Source organism: Paroedura picta, chromosome 2 (assembly GCF_049243985.1).
Source record: "Paroedura picta isolate Pp20150507F chromosome 2, Ppicta_v3.0, whole genome shotgun sequence".
Taxonomy (NCBI): domain Eukaryota; kingdom Metazoa; phylum Chordata; class Lepidosauria; order Squamata; family Gekkonidae; genus Paroedura; species Paroedura picta.
This window is the reverse complement of record NC_135370.1, coordinates 69,740,214-69,759,646: the sequence shown is the minus strand read 5'-3', so window position 1 is coordinate 69,759,646 and position 19,433 is coordinate 69,740,214. Positions and strand designations below refer to the sequence as shown.

The following is a 19,433-nucleotide window of genomic DNA, read 5'->3' as shown; positions in this document are numbered from 1 at the left end:
GACTGAACAAGGCTGTTTACACATTAACACAGGTGGGTGAGAGGGAAGCGGCTCTCTGCAGTGCCCTGAGCAAAGAGGCCTGGGACCCGCAAACATGGCGCCATGGGTCCCGCCTCACCCCCTGACACCATGCACACTGCATGCACACAGTGCACCCTGTGGGCAGGCCACTGGGGCAGTTTCATCTGCCTTCAGCCAGTCCTCTGTGTGCATCAACAAGCATCCAAGGTAAGTCTCAGCTGCATTATGTCCCTCACTGTTGTAGAGCTTCCATGTGGCTAAAGAAGTAATAGATTAACAGGAACATTGATAGGCCTTCAGTTCCTTAGCTTGAATGTCTCTGTTTTGAATACTGATAGGCAGACAAGCTGGAGTTCCTTTTATTCTCATAGGCCTATTATGCACGGCCACTGAAACGGCAGCATGGAGAACGTGGAGGAGGAAGAAGCGAAGCAAATCGCTTATGCCCAGGACGGAAAGCAATTGCGGCAAAACCCAGAGTATCTGATTATGCATGCAGGTACTCCAGAGTTGCTTCTGGTTGTGCCCTGGTCCCGGGAAGCTCCACTTTCTTCCGCATCTTGCTAACGCGGCTTTTTCGGTGGCATATGTTGACTCTGTGCCCGGTTGCCACCTGCAGCATGCATAATTGGTGATTTTAGCCACCACCATTCCACCCCGAATGCGGACCTTCCACTCCGTGCATAATGGGCCATATAGGCTAGCAGGGCATTCTTCCACAAATAGTGACATGGAAGAGAAATCTGAGCTGTGAATCCCAGATGATAGTCACTGTGAAGATAGCCTTCTTCTGCAGTATTCTACCCCAGGTAAATCACAACTATCTAATCATATCCTTAGGTTTCGTTCCAGCATTTCTTCTCTGGCCTTAAAGGTCCAGTTGTTGAAGTATGGGCCAATTGTGGGACTTCCGTGGTGTTGCTGTGAGGACCCTAGCCACAGCGTTCTGGACCAATTGCAGTTTCCAGATCAAGGTTAAGGGCAGACCTGAGTAGAGTAAGTTACAGAAGCCTAGTCCAGAGATATAGAATCTTTATCAGTGAACATCCAAATATGTTGTAAACCATGTGCTCTGGAGAAAGGTGCCTAATAAATGGTTTATACCACTACCACTAATAATAATAATGGCAAAAAGAAAGAGAAATACTGTTGTGAAGTTTCTTTACTGTTCAAAAGTGCATGGGTTGCATAAGATACATCACTGTGTCTCCCTTGCCCATCATTAACTGCCATTTCTTCTGTTGGGGCCAGTCAGTTAGATTCATAGAGTGTGGCTGGCATCACTGTTCTATATGACTGGTCTCTTTCTTTTACATGGAAATAATAATACTTGAAAACCTGTATGAATCCTGACAAACTCTTTGTGTATGTGAAATGTACATGCAGGTGCAAAGTATTATCACCATCAGAATCACTATAGTAAAAGTTTTACCCCGTACTTTTATCCAGAGCACTCAAATAACTGACATCACCCAGAGGGCAAACTCCTCCCCATCAGCCAGTATGCTTCTCATCTTTGAGATGCATGCATCCCCCTTTTGACTCTCCAACAGGCTGGCTTGATGCCTCCAGGCACTTCTGGTCTTCTAACAGCCAGGGCTGTCATCCTCCGGTGCCTCCATCTTCCTCCGCCTACCTTGAGCTGTCAAGAGCCATCTCTCCCAGAGAATACCAAGCAGCTGGTCTGTGTGTCTGCCTGCTGTGTAGAATGGCTCCATGGCTTGGGGGCAGGAAAAGAGTCTTCCTCGGTGTGGAGGCTGTTGCTGTAGCATTCCTAATGGTTGCTGAAGATTTCTTTGGGTAGGGAATGGGGCACAACAGTAAGCCTGATTGTGTGGCAACTCTGATACACTGGCAATCCCCAGTTCTCCATGAGTGCCACAAAACAAAGATTTTACTGTATTAAAGGATTATAGCACTTCTGTGTACTTAACAAAATGACATGATAATGTCCTTAGGACCTCAGAGAAATTATAGTTTACTGTTTCCAGCCCTCTGCATCTTTGTGACTTTGGAGGCTGCCTAATATTATCAGTTTGCATTCTACAAAGTGCCAACACAAACTCCTCATGGAGCTTTTCTTTTCCTCCCTCACCCAATCAACATTTGAGTTTTGAGAGAGAGCAAGAGCGATGTCTGTTCCCCAGAGGGCAGATCTACCTTTAGAAGTATATGGAATGGCTCACAAGAAACATTACTTCAGTTCACAAAATATATTAATATGCAGTTCATAAAACCATTAAGTTTGGAATGAAGTATGATAACAATAATTTTCTAGATGTGACCATTAAAAAACAAGGTAACAGCATTCAAAGACACTTTCAGGAAATCCTTTTGTTTGCCTATAAATTAGCAAAAAACCTCAAAGACATGCTTGTTCACAGTTGATTCTCATACACAGAAACAGCAGTGAATATTTTAGATGAAAAAGGATTGCCAAGTGTGTTTTTTTCTTTGCCAGCATTGCAAGGCCTAAGTGTTGCAATAATGATAAAACTTTCTCCATCAATCAATACATTACATGTGCAACATCTAGGAATACATTAGTTGAAAGTAAATACAAACAATATTTTGTATGTCCCATGTCCAGGACTCTAAGAATAAGATTTTTTGAGCATTTGAGTTGCATAAGAAATCAGAGTCTCAGCACCTATGATTCAGCACTTCACGACGACTCAGAAAGCCTCCAAAGATTGTTGGTTTTATGGCATTGAGAAGATTTCAGCATCTACTGAGCTTCATTTAACTGCCCTGAATAGAGTGACTTTCTGGATATTTAAACTCAGTACTCTGGAACCAGCAGGTTTAAATGAGGAGACCGACTGGATGGGTATATAAATATCAAATATTGTTCTTTTTCCTGTTTTCTCTCTTGATTGTATAAGGAAAGATGTCTATTTACAGGAGCACAGATAGAAGTCTATTCTCTCCTTGATTTCTTTCCTCCTCCCTGGTTTCAACCGGTCCTAAAAGGCCAGTCCCAACTTTCATAAACAAATTATTCCATTTTTTTCATAATTATTTACATTTCTTACAGGAGACTATAAACTGATAAATGGACATTTTCCATCCAATCCATTGATTTTGTCACCCTAAAAATATGTAAGCCTAATAATTAAATAGTCTCTTCCATTATTGACTTGATGTATTTGAACTTATAACAATTATCCCATTCTCTTATTTTTTACAGGTTCTCATAATTTACTTATTTATTTTACTGGCTGCTTTATGTATTTTATCGTACATGTGTCATAATTAGACCTCTGAGGAAGGCCCAGTGAGGTTCAAAATGGATCAGGTCTAAAATGGTTTAAAACCTAAAATTATGTAGTGCACAGGATCACTTTTCAACAACGGCCTATGGGCTTTGTTTGTGTTTATAACTTAACAGTTTTTTTTTAAGTTATGAAAAATAAATGTTCACATATTTTTTATAACTTGTCTAGTTCATAGACATTCAACATTTTAGATTCAAACTATTCCAGTTAGGTTTTTTGTTTCCTGTTTCATTGGAGTTTGGGCAGGATAGCTTGTTGGGGAATTGTGCACTTTGCAATTGGGTGGGGGTTGTGGGAATGATATTTCCTGGTCATTCTTAATTTGGAACACAGTGTATACTAATAATGGTGGTGGATGGACATGCTCATCTCCAAGAGTATGATCAGTCAACTTAGCCATCAGAGGTTACATCCAAATAATTAAGGAACATTCAGCCCCACAATGTGGAAGCAGTTCTTTGAGTTAATGTAGAGCCAGCAGTGGAATCTTGGTATTCTCTTGGTTTCTATGAACCCTGGTTGCTTTATCATAATCATTACAATTGTTTTACTGACTAGACATTCCAGAAGTCCCATTTTCTACATTTTTTCCCTGCATAATGGAACCCAAGACTGTGTTAATCAAAACCATCGATCTCTGTTAGCTCCAGTGGCTGGTTGGCTCTCTCTCTCTCGGGTTATAATGGATTATCATGCATTAATACAATGCTGTTTCTCAAGGGCATTGGAATTGTCATCATGGATGAGAAAACTATGGGGGAGGGATATTGCTGCAACTATCCAATCTGTCAGAAATGGAAATGGTTGAGTAGGGAGGAAGAATTATTGATTTGTTTAAGAGGGCTGAAGGGGGGAAAGCATAGGTTCAACTTCCTATTTTATAGCAGCAGATAATACTAGTGGTCACTAAGAATTGCTTTGGCAATTGTACTAGATGAAAAGGGTGCTTTTGGGGTTAGGAAGTGCACCCTCTGCCTATCACTTTTTAAATTACTCTTCCCCCCACACACTGTCTATTGTAGCTTCAGTACTCTTTAAAAATGTATAGAGCTTTATTTGTTTAGATTATTTTATCCTTTTTTTCTTCCTCCATAAAAGAAAATATACATCCTTATAAAGGCAGTTATATAAGAAAACACCCAAAAATTCTGATTATAAAAGCAAAAACCAAATGCAGACACCCCTGCCCCTACAAAATTCACACTGGTTCTGTCAGCAGAGAAAGCCAAACTAGATACTTTTTGCATGCATTTTAATATGTATCCTTCAGCCACACAGCAGCTGTGGGGAACAGCATCTGAAGAAAAAAAAAGTGCTCAAGCTGGCTCACAAGGGTGTCCCCCTGCTTGCAAATGTCTCATGCAAAAACCATGCCGGGGAGGAATGATTTCACCAGCATCAATTTGCTGATCCACATGGAGTATCTGCACATGCAGCAGCAAGATCAGTGAAATAACTCCCGGTTATGAGCGACCTGTTGGGGGGTGGCAAGAGCCCCTCTCAGAGCCGTTCCAAGCCCAGTTGGGCTCTTTATTTACTCATAGAAGGCATTCCCCTCCGCTGCTTCCAGCTGCAGGGATCATGTGAGAATGTGTGCAGAAAAAGTTAATTGCTAGTTGGTTCAGTGAGTTTCAGGTACTGGCCATGCTTTGGATTGAATTTACCTGCAGAAAGAGAGGAACATGAACTCAGCTCACAACTTATTCAGCTGGCTTTGATGTTCCTTCCTTCCTTTTGTTTTCATGCCATTTGGCAAACCTATTGGTTATAGAGAGGTCAGGTCATTACCCAGTAGTGAGGGACTTCCATTGACTTCAAAGGCCTCCTTGCTTTATGTTATTTGACAACATGGGACTTGACTTCCTGAACGAGGGATCTGATGAGCTTTGGTTCAAATTGAGCCCTGCAGAGCTCATGCCCTTTGTCTCATAAATTGTATTATTTTGACTAGTGTGTGGAATAGTGGGTTTTGAGAAAAGATCGCATTTCTGCCCTGCTTTAAGTATCCTCACTATTGTTTCAAACGCAGTGTCAAAATGAAGAGTAGCATTAGGCTCACTTTGGAGAGCCTATTTGGGTGGAAAGGTGAAATATGAATATTATGGGTTAAAAAAAACTAGGTTTGCAAATGCATAGAGTTTGCTGCTCTACTTTTTTATCATGAATTAACAGTTTAGAATGTCTTTGGCATACAACTTTTTTCCTGCCATTTTGGAAGGGAGGAGGATGAGGGGAAAACCACGATTAGCAAAGTTTGCCTGTCATTCTGCCATCTTCTCCACCAGCCCCATTGGAAAGTACCAACTCCTGCTTCCTGTATACATCCCTCAAGCATTGCTTCTGTTTGGAAACAGGACCATGTGACCTGTGACCATCCAGAATTTGTGGAGAAATTCAATGATGATATTTCTAAGAAAACCCACAGCTTTCTTTTTGAATGCAACTTTTTTTCAAAGTATATTACAATTCGGACCTCATTTCTCTGCACTTGAGGAACATTAGGTTGAAAGTTTAGTTTGCAAGTAACAGCTAACCATGTATGGTATCCTTGAACTTGCACGCTCTCTTCTCTTTATGCAGGTGATCCAGTGGTGCTGAAAAGGCAGTCTTCTGCTGTGGAGTGCAGCTCCTCTGGCTCTGGGCATTTTTGCTTGGTGAGACCAATATTTTTCAAGAAGTTCAAAATGCCCAGAATGAGAAAAACATACCCTGCAGCACAGGATTGCTTCCACAGCACTTGAAGAGAAGCACACATGGAGCACAGATATTGCATTTCTGTGTTTGACACTTTGGACGTTATTTGTTTGTGTACAATAAGATATAGCTGCCTTGGAACAATTCTAAAATAGCATTAGAACTAAAATGGCAAGGAAAAACAATAGAATTGAGCAACAGGAAAACAAAACAAAAATCACATAGCACCAGCAGCAGTTAGAAAAAAAGGCTAGACAATTACTTTAAAAGGCTATTTTACATTTAAAAGGTTTCCATAGTTTCATGACCAGAAAGTCTCATGGGAAGAGGTGTTCCAGAGGATATGATATAGATGATGTATAAATGCTCGCCCAGCTCTTATGCATTCGCAATAATATGTGCTCATTACATCACCAGTTATCTCAAATTATGATGACGATCTAACCATGAAGTATTTGGAGCCAGGCTTGGGACCTCTGTCCTTTTCTTTTACAGACTACTTGGGAGCTGGTTGCATCTCCTAGCAGTCCTCTGCTTCCAAAAGGTGCCTGTAAACAACTGATCCAATAAATGCTAGAAGCTGACCTTTTGTTCCTGGCGTTCTAAGCAAATTTCCAATTCTCAGAGTGACCTGCTGAGAATTGCACGGCAGGGAGGCTGTTTGAATCATCCAGGGTCAGTTTGAGCTTATTTGGCAGGTGAAGGGCCAGCCAGTGGGCGTCCAGAGATGTTCCTTAGCATCCAGTTGTCATTCATCAGCCTGAACCTAATGCATGTTTCAGATGCCCTGACGGTTGTGGTCCTCATTCATTTACTATAGGTTATAGCAGAGGGGAATGAATGAGGCAGAAATTCAAGTTCACATGAACTTGTCAGTTTTCTAAGTGAAAAGAGGCACAGGAAATGACTTGCAAAATTCTATAAAGAGAGACATGAATTCCGACCTTAAACCCGAATATGTTTGAACTCTAGAACAGTTTGCATTTGGGATGCAGAAATAATAGCAGGGAAAATCTTGTGGCTATATGAGTGTGGATCCTTGTCAGATTTGACTTCTAAAATCCAATCATTGGCTTGGGTATCTCTTTATTATAACATTCCTTTACAAACAACACACACCTGTGCATCCTTAGGAAGTCCTGCTGAACTCAGTAGGGTTTACTTCTCATCAAACATGCAAATGTGTGATTTGGTTGCCTGTGTGAACTGACACTGTAAGAGCGTGCAATAGAATGTTTGTTAATTATTTGTGACAGATGTTTAAGTTTTCTTGTCTCTGTTGTAATTGCTGTATTAATCTACATCATTCTGTAGATTTCCATGTAATCTTGTATTTGTAAGTATAATATTGTCAGCATGCCCAGGCTTTGGCTTGTAGCAGATGGTTTCCTTAAGTTATGAATGTGGATTATGGAGGCAGATTCTTTTGTTTTTTTATATCAAGTCTATTAGTTTCAAAATACAGATAAGAAAAAGAAAGATAATACCAAAAGTTACTGCAATGATTCCATGGTCAATTATTTCCTTAACAAATACATACTATAAAACTACTTATCCATATAGTCTATATAGTAATTCCATTGGTCTTGGAATTCTTTAAGGGGTCTTCTATGAACTAAACTTGTCAATTTGGCCATCTTACAAAGCTCTCCAAGCTTTGTTGAGCCAGTCTGTTACCTTGGGTATGTCCAGATGTTTCCAATGTTGTATAATTACAATTCTTGCCACTGTGGTTATATTGAAAAAAGATCTTCAGCATTTCACGGTAAATTTACTGGCATGATAATTAATAACATATTTTCAGTATATAAAGGAAATTTAATATTCAACATTTTTCTAATAGCTCATTAATTTTTATCCAAAACCTTTTGACCTTCTTACACTTCCACCACATATGATAAAAGGAACCTACTTTTCCCTGATATCTCCAACATTTATCATTATATTTAGCCATTTTACTTATCACTTCCAGTATTATATATAATCTGTAAAACATTTTATATCAATTTTCTCTCAACAATTGACATTTTGTATATTTAAAATCCCCCCAAAAGTTGTTTCTACATAGATTTATTTATTTATTTATTTATTTATTTATTTATTTATTTATTTATTTATTTATTTATATGATTACATTTTTATACTGCCACTCCCAGCACAGCTGGCTCGTAGAGGTTTACAATTAATAAAATACAAGGACATCCATAAAACATCATAAAACCATCCTAAAACATACTATAAACCCAATAATTCCAAGATGATGATAAAAATCAACACTCCTTCCCAACAACTCAAATCCCTGGCATTAACATATTATCATGTAACTCAGGAGAGTAGATTACCCAATAGACTCGGCCTAACACCCAGTCCAGGAGAACCCCAAGGGAAAACACAAAAAAGGAGGGAGAGTGACCCAGTCTTATAACCCTGGGCACACTACCCAGCCTCAACCAAACATCTGGTGGAAGAGCTCCATCTTGCAGGGCCTGTGGAACCCAGAGACTTCTAGGAGCACATCCCACCAGGCAGGGGCTCTCTGAAAAAGCCCTCACCCTAGTCATGGCCAGGCGTACTTCCCGGGGTCCCAGGATGACCAGCAAAATCTTACTGGCAGAGCAAAGCACCCAGCAGGGGGCATAAGCAGGTAAGTGGTCCCGCAGGTAGGTGGGACCCAAGCTGTGTATAGCCTTAAAGGTTAAAACCAATACCTTGAACTTGACCCAGAAGCAAACTGGCAACCAATGCAGTTGTCTCAGGAATGGCTGGACATGTGTCCTCCAAGATGATCTAGTAAGAATTTTGTACCAGTTGCAACTTCTGGGTAAAAGATAAGGGCAGGCCCATGTAAACAGCATTACAAGTCTAATCTGGAAGTGATTGTTGCATGGATCACAGTGGCCAGGTGTTCCAAGGACAGGTACACAAGATGCAATACTGGGCGGTAACTGGTGGGGTCCTGTAGATCCAGAGATGGTTTCTTCAGCAAAGACTGAACCACTGCCACCTTGAGCCTCTGAGGGAACTCTCCCAATGAAAGAGAGAGATTGATAATTTCCCTTAGGGGATCACCTATCCATTGGTCATCTGACCTAAGCAACCATGACGGACATGGATCGAGGGGACAAGTGGTCACCCTCACTGAGCCCAGCAATTTGTTAAAGAGAGTCACCTGAAGCCATCAAACCTAATCCCCCGTGATGGCTTCCAGTTAGGGTTGTGTTCTTCAGCCGCCAAAGCAGCCATTGCAGCCCGAAGCAGCCAGTGTCACCTTTGTAGATCGTCTTTTATTTTCTTCCATACCAATTTATAATTATTTTCAAATAGAGGTCTCATACCTTTGTCCAAAAATACTCCTACATTTTGGACCTTTTCTAGATTTATTCCACACCCATTTTTGTTTTTTAAGTGCTTTGGGAGATTTTCTGGAGTCGATAAAATCATAATTTTAGTTTTTTCCTTATATATTTTTTAACCAGAATATTGACCAAATTTTTTTAAAGTCCAGTAATATAGGGAGAGATCTTTTTGGTTATAGTCAGCTTAACAACAACATTATCTACATAGTTTCTCAGCTTAAACTCTTCTTCAACTTTAAGCGCCAGAAGTTCCGACACGTGCCTAATTTTTGTTGCAATCATTTCCAACACTAGATTAAATAATAAAGGAGATATTGGACAACCTTGCTTAGTGCCTTTCAAGATCCAAATCTTCTCTGCAGTTAACATCCCATTGACTAAAATTCTGCCCTCATCTTGAATATATTGGTGCAGGTTCTTTATTCCTGAGACTGCCCAGTCATTTTGCTTCAAGGGCCGCAGGGTTTATCATCACCTCCAGCTCTCCAGTTAAGAAACTGTCCGCCAAGCCTCCCTCAAGCTCTTGCCTGAGGAGGTGAGTCTGAATAGAACTTGTTGTGTGAATGAGAAGATAAAATAGAACATTTAACATGAGAAATCCTTCTGCTGTCATGCTATTAGCAAATATTTTCTAAAGATCTCTCAGCATTTGCATTGAAAGTATGCTTAATGGCAGAAATTTGACATAGAGCTGCTTTAACAAAAATGCCTCTACAAAAATCCTACTTGAGTGTGGTGGCTAGGTAAAAAGCATGAAAACAGCATGTAGAATGTCCCTATTAGTTTAAATTTATTTCTTGCCTTTTCATTAGCATGCTTAAGGCAGCTAACATAATTAAAATTGCATTAGGCAATTACACTAAATCAATACAAAATAATAGGAATCTTTATGACAAGCAGTAAAGTGAAGAAAATTGAGGGCTGGCCTCTTTGTCTGCCATTGATAATTGCTGCATAGTTAAAGGGGGGTGGTAAATGAGGGGTGATGTTAGTCCTTGGTACTCCTGTCTGCTGTAGTGGTTGAGATTCCCTATCTCAGCCTGTGATGTGAATTTTTCCTGCAACAAATAGGCAGATTGTCAATATCCTTCCTGCTGTGTCTGAATTTCATAATGGACATTGGAAATATTTCTTTGCTGACTTTGAGACTCAGTTTTAAATAAATGAATGAAATAATATTTCCCATTGGCCCACTGCCATTACTGGACTCCCCACTGGTATCAAGGACAAGCTCTCTATAACAAGAATCTCCATAGCAATATATGTTTTAGGGCCTCAAGTGGGGTTATGGTGGATCAGAAAGGGAGGTTGGGTTTCCACTATTAGCATTTCTAGCAGCCCTGATATATTCTCGCCTTTAATAATAGTTTTATCACAATGCATTTTTGTTGTGTCAGTATGACCTTTTAAGATACCTCCTATGCAAATTTCTGTTTGTCACAATATAGCCTGTGTTTTACGATGACAGTTTTATAGTGGTGGTATATGGTTGTTGTAGGGGCTGCTGCTCCATAAAACATACAGTCTGCCTACCTGCCAAATGCACAGTTAGCAATGGTGGGATTAATGCAAATTTGAGTTTCTCGATCTGAGCTCTGTAAATTGTTCTACATAGCCTTTAAATGTGTGTGTGTGTGTGGGGGGGGGGGCAATGAGTTCTAGCCCCTAAGTGGAAAAAATAGATTTTTGTTGTTTACAGGGAGGCTGTTGAACTTATAGCTATGATTTGTGTGTGAGAGGGAGAAAGAGAAAAAGAGAGAAGATCCCAGTATATGGTAAGATCACAGTATATGGTAAAACACCACATATAAATATATACTCTACAGTGGTCTAAATATGAGACCTTTTGTTTTTCAAAAACCATGTCTGCACACATCATTTTAATTTTTAGAAATGATGGCTAAGAAAAATCCCATTGGCTTGTTTCTAGCCTATCCTTTTATAGGGTAAAGTGAAGTCCCTGAGTTCAACCTGATTTTAGAAATGAGGCAGCACTGTGACTCCAGCAGACAATCTGCCTATGGACAAAGGCAGTGCTTCGCTGCTAATTTTGTCAGCTCAGTCCGTGGCTGTTGCCTGATTGATACATTCAAGTGGGTAGCCGTGTCGGTCTAAAGCAGCAGGACACATTTGGGGCCCAGTAATAAATAAAACTTTGTTGGTCTTTAAGATGCTACTGGGCTCAAAATTTGTTCTGCTATCTGATACTGTAAATCTCCACCATCACCTAGAATCCCAGGTGGGCATTAGGGTATTATTTGTTAGTTAGTTAGTTTATTTTCTTCGATTTTTATACTGCCCTCCCATACGGCCCAGGGCGGTTTACATGGGAACATTGTGGAATACATAGAACGTCATACATTAATATCAGTCACAACAATATATCAATAACAATTCTAAAAGTAAATATAAGTTTAAAAGGTTACCATAATTAACTCATTGAACAATTTCAATAGAACAACTTTAACAGAACCCCTAGGGAGGTTCAAGTTATGGAGAGTATGACTTGAGGGGGACCGCCGGATGTTTATAGGTCGGATTAACCTCAGTTGAATGCCTGGTGGAGGAGCTTCCTTTTGCAGGCCCTGCAGAATTCTATGAGTTCTGTGAGATCTCTTCAGGGAGCTCGTTCCATCAGTACAGAGAAGGCCCTGAAATGGGTTCTACCTTTTCCCTGTGATAGAATGCAAACAGTGTTCAGAGGCAACAGGTTAGTATCATTGCTAGGAAAGCTTTCTTACAGCTACCTTGAAAATTGTATTATCTCCTGAATGTATCTGATCTAGCTGCGTGGATATTTATTACTATAACTGCTAGACTAGATTACTGTAATGGGCTCTACAAGGAACTGGCTTTGAAGACAGCTTAGAAATTCCAAGTAGTACAGAATGTAGTGTTGGCGTTGCCAGCCCAGCACTGCCAACTGGTAGGAAGTATATGGGGCAGGGACACACAAATGGACACTGTTCCCATGCCATGTCACTTCCAGCATGACTCTGACATCATCACATTAGCATGATGCTCTAGATTTCAGTCCTAATCTTGCTCTGATGCAATGACATTATCTCTTTGATCAAAGAGGAAGTGCTGTACTGGTGTCAGGGATATGGCTGTTGCCTCCTCTTTCATCCTCTACTTCTCTACTGTGCAGTGATGAGGAACCAGGGCTGGCAGTGGGAGATCTCGCCTCCTTATGAAGAGGTATGGTTGATGACAACAGTTAAAAAATCTCCACTCCATGGCGGCCGCTGGAGAGCACCAAAGGTGAGTAGGTGGCAGAGTGGCAGGGCAGCCCCTGAGGCAGCAGCCGGGGAGGAGGACGAGGAGGAGCCGTGGCCCGGTACCGACTGATCCATGAACCAGTACCGGTCTTTGGACTGGGGGTTGGGGACAGCTGCACTAGAGCACACATTGCAACTGCTATGGAAAATGCTGATGGAAAGGATTGTGAGATCGTGGTTGGTATAATGTTGGTTCATCTCAAGAAAAGGCTTATCTAGTTTCCTATCAAATAACTTTACTTCTTGATGTAATTTCTTAAGCACCATTTCCTTTACAATGCTTTAAGCAAAACTCAACAGATTTAAGGAAGGATTCTAGGGAAAAGTGTCAGATAGGAAAAGTTGGTGCCCTAGTTTTTCTTCTTTTGTTTAGCAATTGCAAATTTCTTTTGTTATGTCCTCCCCCTGCATAATAGTAGAGGTTTGTTGAACAAACATGTTTATGGTACAGTTCTTTATAGTCACTCTGGACCGGGAGTAGACTGGAGTAACTCTGCATGGGATTGCACAGACAGTCAATTAATCTAATTGCCTATTTTCTCACATACAGGTCTCTTTCCTATAACATACAACAGACTTTTAAAAAAAGGACCCTCAGAGAGTACAAAAAAGTGCAGCAGAAAAAGGAACTGTGAGAGACACTACTCAGGGAGACAGGCAGTTGCCATCAAGCTTCATCAAATGTGCAATTTAATAAATTAGCGCTGCTGGATTTACATATACGACTCTGCTTTCTGAATTTGCTTCATTGTATAAATTTACAAAGGGTCCTATTCATTCCAGTCTTTGCCATTCACAGCTCTGCAGTGAGGTACAGGGATGTTAAACTGAGCAGCCATCTTTAATCTGCCTCACTAATAACATCTTGTCTTTCAAAATGGAATAAAAGTACTTTTTGAAGGACCGTGACTGCATTCTTGCTGCGGAGGGATTCAGGCATCAGTTTGCTGTTGTCTTGTTTTCCCTCTTCCACAGTCCTTTCTAACAGGTTCCAAAAATGGCCCCATCTTTTGCTTTTATAGTTAAATCAATTCCATCAGATGGCATTTAATGTGTGCTGGTGAATCATCTCTCTTCTTGCCCACCACTACCTTAACCTTCCCTCTTGTTAGTTTTAAACAATCTGAAATACACCAGGCCTGACCTTCTGTGGAAGAAGAGGATTAGAATGCAAAGAGAAGGGAGGAAAAAGGGGGAAAGGGGCGGGGGGGGGGGGAGGGAGAGAAAGAGATCGTCATATCCTGTCAGATCTTCCAGGAAATAAACAAATTAATTTGTTTCTTTCACTGCAAGTTGTGGCCACTGCAACGGTTTTTCAGTTTCTTCCTAGAAATGGGGAATATTTGAATGCACTTGTCTGCCACCGGAGTGGATGTTAAAGGAATCCTGGGAAATATGGTGTGCAGCAAACAAGCAGATATTGAGGGGATCAGACATTTCCCCAGGTCTGTACTTGGTGCAGACTAGCACATATCATAGAGACAAGGAAGAGAATCTGAATTTGCTTCTGGAATCCAATATTATTTTTGCTTTCCTACTCAGTCCTCTCCTGCCCCCCTATGCCCCCTTTGTTCCTTACCCAAACAACTCCAACCTTATTGTTATTGTTATTCCAAGAAAGGCTGTACTTATATGGCCAATCAAGGAGACCAATCAATGCAGTTGGAGAACATGAGAAATGTCTTCTTCTGCCTACTTGATTTGCAAACTCATCCTTTTTCCTGGTTTTACTTTAACTCCCACACTGGCCAATTCCCACACTGTTTTTAATGTGATAAAGCCTTCGCACATGGTGACCTTATCACATAATGAATGTACTTATTTTGTGATCATGTGTTTAAAAAGCTCCCCTGTAACACATCAAGGAACAGGGCCCCTTTCAAACAATTTCACTTCTGAAAAACACATTGGGAGCTCAGGTTGCAGAATTAGCCTTAGCATACTGGGTGTAGGTATCTAAACTGGCACCAAATCACAATTTAATTACCTTTTCCTGAGGGCTAATTAGCTCACCATATGGTGATGGCCACTTAACTGGTAGAAGATCTTATGACCGAATGAAATACTTGCATCTATCAGGCAGATAGTTTCACCACATTTTTCTTTCTGACATGCTAGATTTCAATGTGCAAGTCCCCCCCCCCTTTGGTGAACATTCAGACATGCAACCCTAATTTGTATCAGTTCCAATATATAACGGGTTGCTTATAAAATGGCAGGTGGGACTTTGGGATCTCCTGGAGTTGCAGGTCATCTCCCTATCACAGAGATGAGTTCCCCTGGAGCAAACAGATAATCTAGAATGTAGACTCTGTGACATTGTACCCCACTGAGTCCCCTGTCCTCTCCAGGCTTCATCCCCAAATCTCCAGGCATTCCCCAACCTGGATCTGGCAGCTGTAGCTCCCAGATTCAGCCAGGGGAGACCTGGACACCATATGTCATGATCCTGTCTGATGTCACCAAAGGTTAGATTTCATTCAACCAGTCCACTAAGGAAACCCTTGGTTGGTACCAAAGGCTACTTGGACAGTGACACAGTGGCTGCTCTTTCTTTGAAAATGTGAAGACCAGCAATAATTTACTTTTGTGCCTATTCTGAAGCAAAAATAAATAGGAGTGTTGTGGCACTTTAAAGATGAACAGATTTTTATTATAATAAAAGCCTGGGCAAGATTTTTTTTAAATGTCTTCACCTTTCAGAGGCCACAAGCCTTCTATTTGGTTTTACTACATCAATGCTAAGCTAGCCCTCAGGGATTAGTTACGCTGAAAAATTATTTTGTTATGACTGAAGGTATACTCTCTACTTGGTGATGCTTTCGCAAAGCCAGATACAACCATCACCCCACGGTTGTTTTTCAACATTTTCTCATGATCCAGTATGACCACTTTCCATGGCTGTCTGTATCAGAACTGATTGCTAATTTTTCTTCCCAGTGAAACTCCATTGCTGTCTATGGTATGAACAAAATCAGGGTGATGTTAGGCTCTGGCTAAACCAGCCATCCCAGAAGGCAGATTTATGCCTGCACATTACATATCTTAGCCCGAAGATGAATATTAAGTTGCTGATTTCAATTAGAGTGGAAGCAAATAGTTCCCTCGATAACAAGGAAAGGCGAAAATTGTTGTATGAGAAATGCAAGCATATCCAGAGTCAGGAAAAATATGTTACAATATCATTAAATATACATTCCTACAGTTAAGTGCTTGAATTATTTTGACATGCGTACAGGATTTAGATTTGCCTCCTATCTGAGCTTGAATAAGTGTATCTTCAACAGCTGTAGGATATTTCAATGCTTTACAGAATAGGTCATTCCTAACCTACTTCCCATCTATCAGGGAAAGTGCAATCCTAAACAGAGTGATACCCTTTTAAGCCTATTGACTTCAATGGACTTAGAAGCATGGGCCTTTGTGTGGGACTGCATAGGTAGATTTAAAGAAACTTCTTGCTCTTCCTAAAAAACATGTGCATTAGAAATCCGTGAGCTGGCCACCCACTGACTTTCACTTCAGGGGCATAGCCTGGTCATGATATTTGTGTTTTTGCTTTGTACTATTAGATGCTGGTATTCATGTAGTAGCTACAGGTTGGTTGAAGAGTGTGGTGCAGTGGTTACATTGTCAGACAAGCAATGGGATGCAGAAAGATTTTGGAAGATCTTTAGTTAATCAATTTCCCTCAGCCTAACCAATCTCACCATGGGAGTATGAAGAGGGCACTTAGCCATGTCAGTTGTATGGATGCTTATGGGTCACACCACTTTTTTGCTGGCTTTTTTGGGGAGGGTGTTCCTGGTGTGGTGTGGCTTAGGGAGCTAACTAATTCCCCCTCCCTCCACCAATGCCGCATCCTGTTTTGGTGTTAATGCACTGGTACCTAGCCGTGGTACAGTGGTGATGGGGTACCATGCTGGCATAGCTCCAAAGTATTCCAGTGTAGCACCTTGTTGACTCCCTGAGCACTTCAGGATTGCTCTGTGTGTAAACTACACTTCTGCAAGGTCTAGTTAAAGTTCTTCAGCCTAATTCAGGAGAGGCTTTCTGCATCCTTGGCTTCTATGACCCCAGAATTGCAGGGGTGCTGGGATAACAATTCAAACACCAAGAGGTTATATTACTGTGCCTCACAACCAGGAAAAATTGCAAGTATTTAGATATTTATAGTGCACTTTTCTTCACAATGGGGACCTAAAGCAGGTTATACCACCATTCTCCTCTCCTGCAGTTTGTTCTCACAACAACACTGTGAAGTAGTTAAATCAGAGCGACCCAGTGTCATTCAGTGAGATCCTATGACTGAGAGGGATTAAGGCAGGCAAGTCTCCCACTATGGGGGGAGGGCTTCTGCCAGCCGCTGCAGCTTCAAAATGCTTCTTTTTTAAAGACTAGGGACTTCATGCACAGAATAAATGGGGAAATAACTTTCTCCAGGAAAATTTCAGCACAGAAATATCTGGGGTGGGGAGCAGATGGAAGCAGGAGACCTTCCTCCTGTGGAGTCAACATTCCAGGCTTAATTGGTCTTTATTTTTAAACTATGGGCAAAACCTGTTGCATTCAGGAATCCAACGGGTACTAGATTTGGGGAGCGGGGGGGGGGGAGAACTCTGCGGATGGCCTCTCCCTTCCTCCAGGGTGTAAACTGCACAGAGCTTTTATTCCAACCCCAGGTCGATTCTGTCCCTGCCCTCTACACAGAATGCAATTTCCGTTTGGATTTTGGGCGATTTTAATTTTCCTTCTGCAGCAAGAAGGATTGATCCGGAGTGACCTTACCTTTATTGTGCGATATCTCAGAGTGCTGAAAATCCTGAATATATTCAGAAAATCGCATTGTTTTGAATCTGGGCTCTCCTCCGTGGTAGAGGACCCGTGATTGGCTACAGGTGGTCATGTGACAAGGCGAAGCCTTAAAGGAGAAGCCCCTAATTTCTCTCAACTTCTGTCAGCCTTGGATTTTATTTTTGTGCCTTCTTCGTTCCCCCCTCCCCTTCAAGAAAAGAAAGGATTTTTTCCTCCTTCCCCTGACTTCTTGGATCCTCTCCCCCCTTCAAGAAAACTAAGAAAGAGTCTCCATTTGCCTCCCCCCCTAACCACGTGCAGAAGAATTTCCTGTTTCAATGGGGAGGGGAGGGGGAGAGGAAGACTCAAGTTCGAAGCGATCTGAATTCAACAGGATTGACAATGGAATAAACAAAGTAAGTGCAGACTCTGCCCAGGACCTGGAAAGGCTGCAGGCTGGAGGCCCCTGGGAAAGGAACACATCAACAAGGTCAGCTGTAATGCAGCAGGGATCTGCAGCCTCTGAGCCTCGGAGGGAAGTGGAAAGAGGAGGGGGTGGTCAGAGATGGGGGACGGAAAGCGATTGGCTAGCCGAGAAGGAAGGCAAATGGCTGGCTGGACAGACAGCAAGCTGGTTGGAGGAGGAGGCACTCATGGGCATGACAGCTGCTCTGAGTGGGTGTTAAGTGCTGAGTGACACTTAAGCCATGAGACCAGCTCCTCCTCCAAACCTCTACCAGAAATATTAAGTGGAACAGACAGCTATGCCCCAGAGCTGCTGTGTGAGTATGGGAAACCTGAATTGGGTCCAGGGTCCCTCCCAGACCCAGCTCTTTAAAAAAACAGAATGTCTAATTTGGACCCCTAGATTCTAATACAGGATAATCTTGATAGGCTTGAGAACTGGGCTAAACAAAATAAAATGAAATTTGATAGGGAGAAATGTAAAGTTCTGCATTTAGGGAAAAAAAAACATTTACATCAATATAGGATGGGGGAGACTTGTCTTGGCAGTAGTATGTGCGAAAAGGCTCTAGGAGTCTTAGTAGACCATACATTGAACATGAGTCAGCAGTGTGACTCGGTGGCTAAAAAGGCAAATGGGATTTTGGGCTGTATCAAATGGAGTATCATGTCCAGATTACAGGAGATGATTGTACCAATATACTCTGCTCTGGTTCGGCCTCACTTGGAGTACTGTGTTCAGTTTTGGGCACCCCAGTTGAAGAGGGATGTAGACAAACTGGAGCATGTCCAGAGGAGGGCAACAAACATGGTGAGGGGTTTGGAGACCAAGTTGTATGAGAACAGAAGAAGAAGAGTTGGTTCTTATATGCTGCTTTTCTGTTCCCGAAGGAGGCTCAAAGCGGCTTACAGTTTCCTTCCCTTTCCTCTCCCCACAAGAGAAAGCCCGTGAGGTGGGTGAGGCTGAGATAGCCCTGATATCACTGTTCAGACAGAACAGTTTTATCAGTGCCATGGTGAGCCCAAGGTCACCCAGCTGGCTGCATGTGGGGGAATGCAGAATCGAACCCGGCATGCCAGATTAGAAGCCCACACTCGTAACCACTACACCAAACATAGTACATGTGCCATTGACTGGTATAGTTTGTGATGTGTATTAGGCTGAAATTGAAGAGCCTTTTGGTAAATAAAGTGCACTTTTGGAGTGTTGAACTATGCAAGATCTGTAGTGTGCATGACTCAAAGGCACATGAACAATACAGGGGGTATCACACAGAGGAGACGTGTATTTAGCATAGTTAGATTAGGAACGTCTGGATTTCCCCCCCCCCCAAGTGGAATGAGAAATGAAGACAACAGTTAGACTGTTGGAATATGCAAATTCTGCAGTGTGCATAATTGAGCAGAATATAAAAGGTATCCTGCATGGGGCATCAGAGAAGATGTATATCTTTAATCCGTTCCTGCGGAGTGGATTAAATAAAGGAGTAAGGGCTGTTGGGGAGGAGTTAGGGTGGGACCTATCCAGGATAAAAACTCAGAGG

General features: G+C 41.7%; 1 long non-coding RNA gene across 1 annotated transcript; it reads left to right on the top strand.

The window, feature by feature from the left end:
- The first annotated feature begins 5,730 nt into the window (after positions 1–5,730).
- LOC143828681 (uncharacterized) lies at positions 5,731–13,337 on the top strand. Its single transcript, XR_013227829.1, has 5 exons — positions 5,731–5,953; positions 9,764–9,884; positions 11,049–11,124; positions 12,501–12,613; positions 13,181–13,337. It is a non-coding gene; the product is annotated as an uncharacterized LOC143828681 (long non-coding RNA).
- The last annotated feature ends 6,096 nt before the right edge of the window (positions 13,338–19,433 follow it).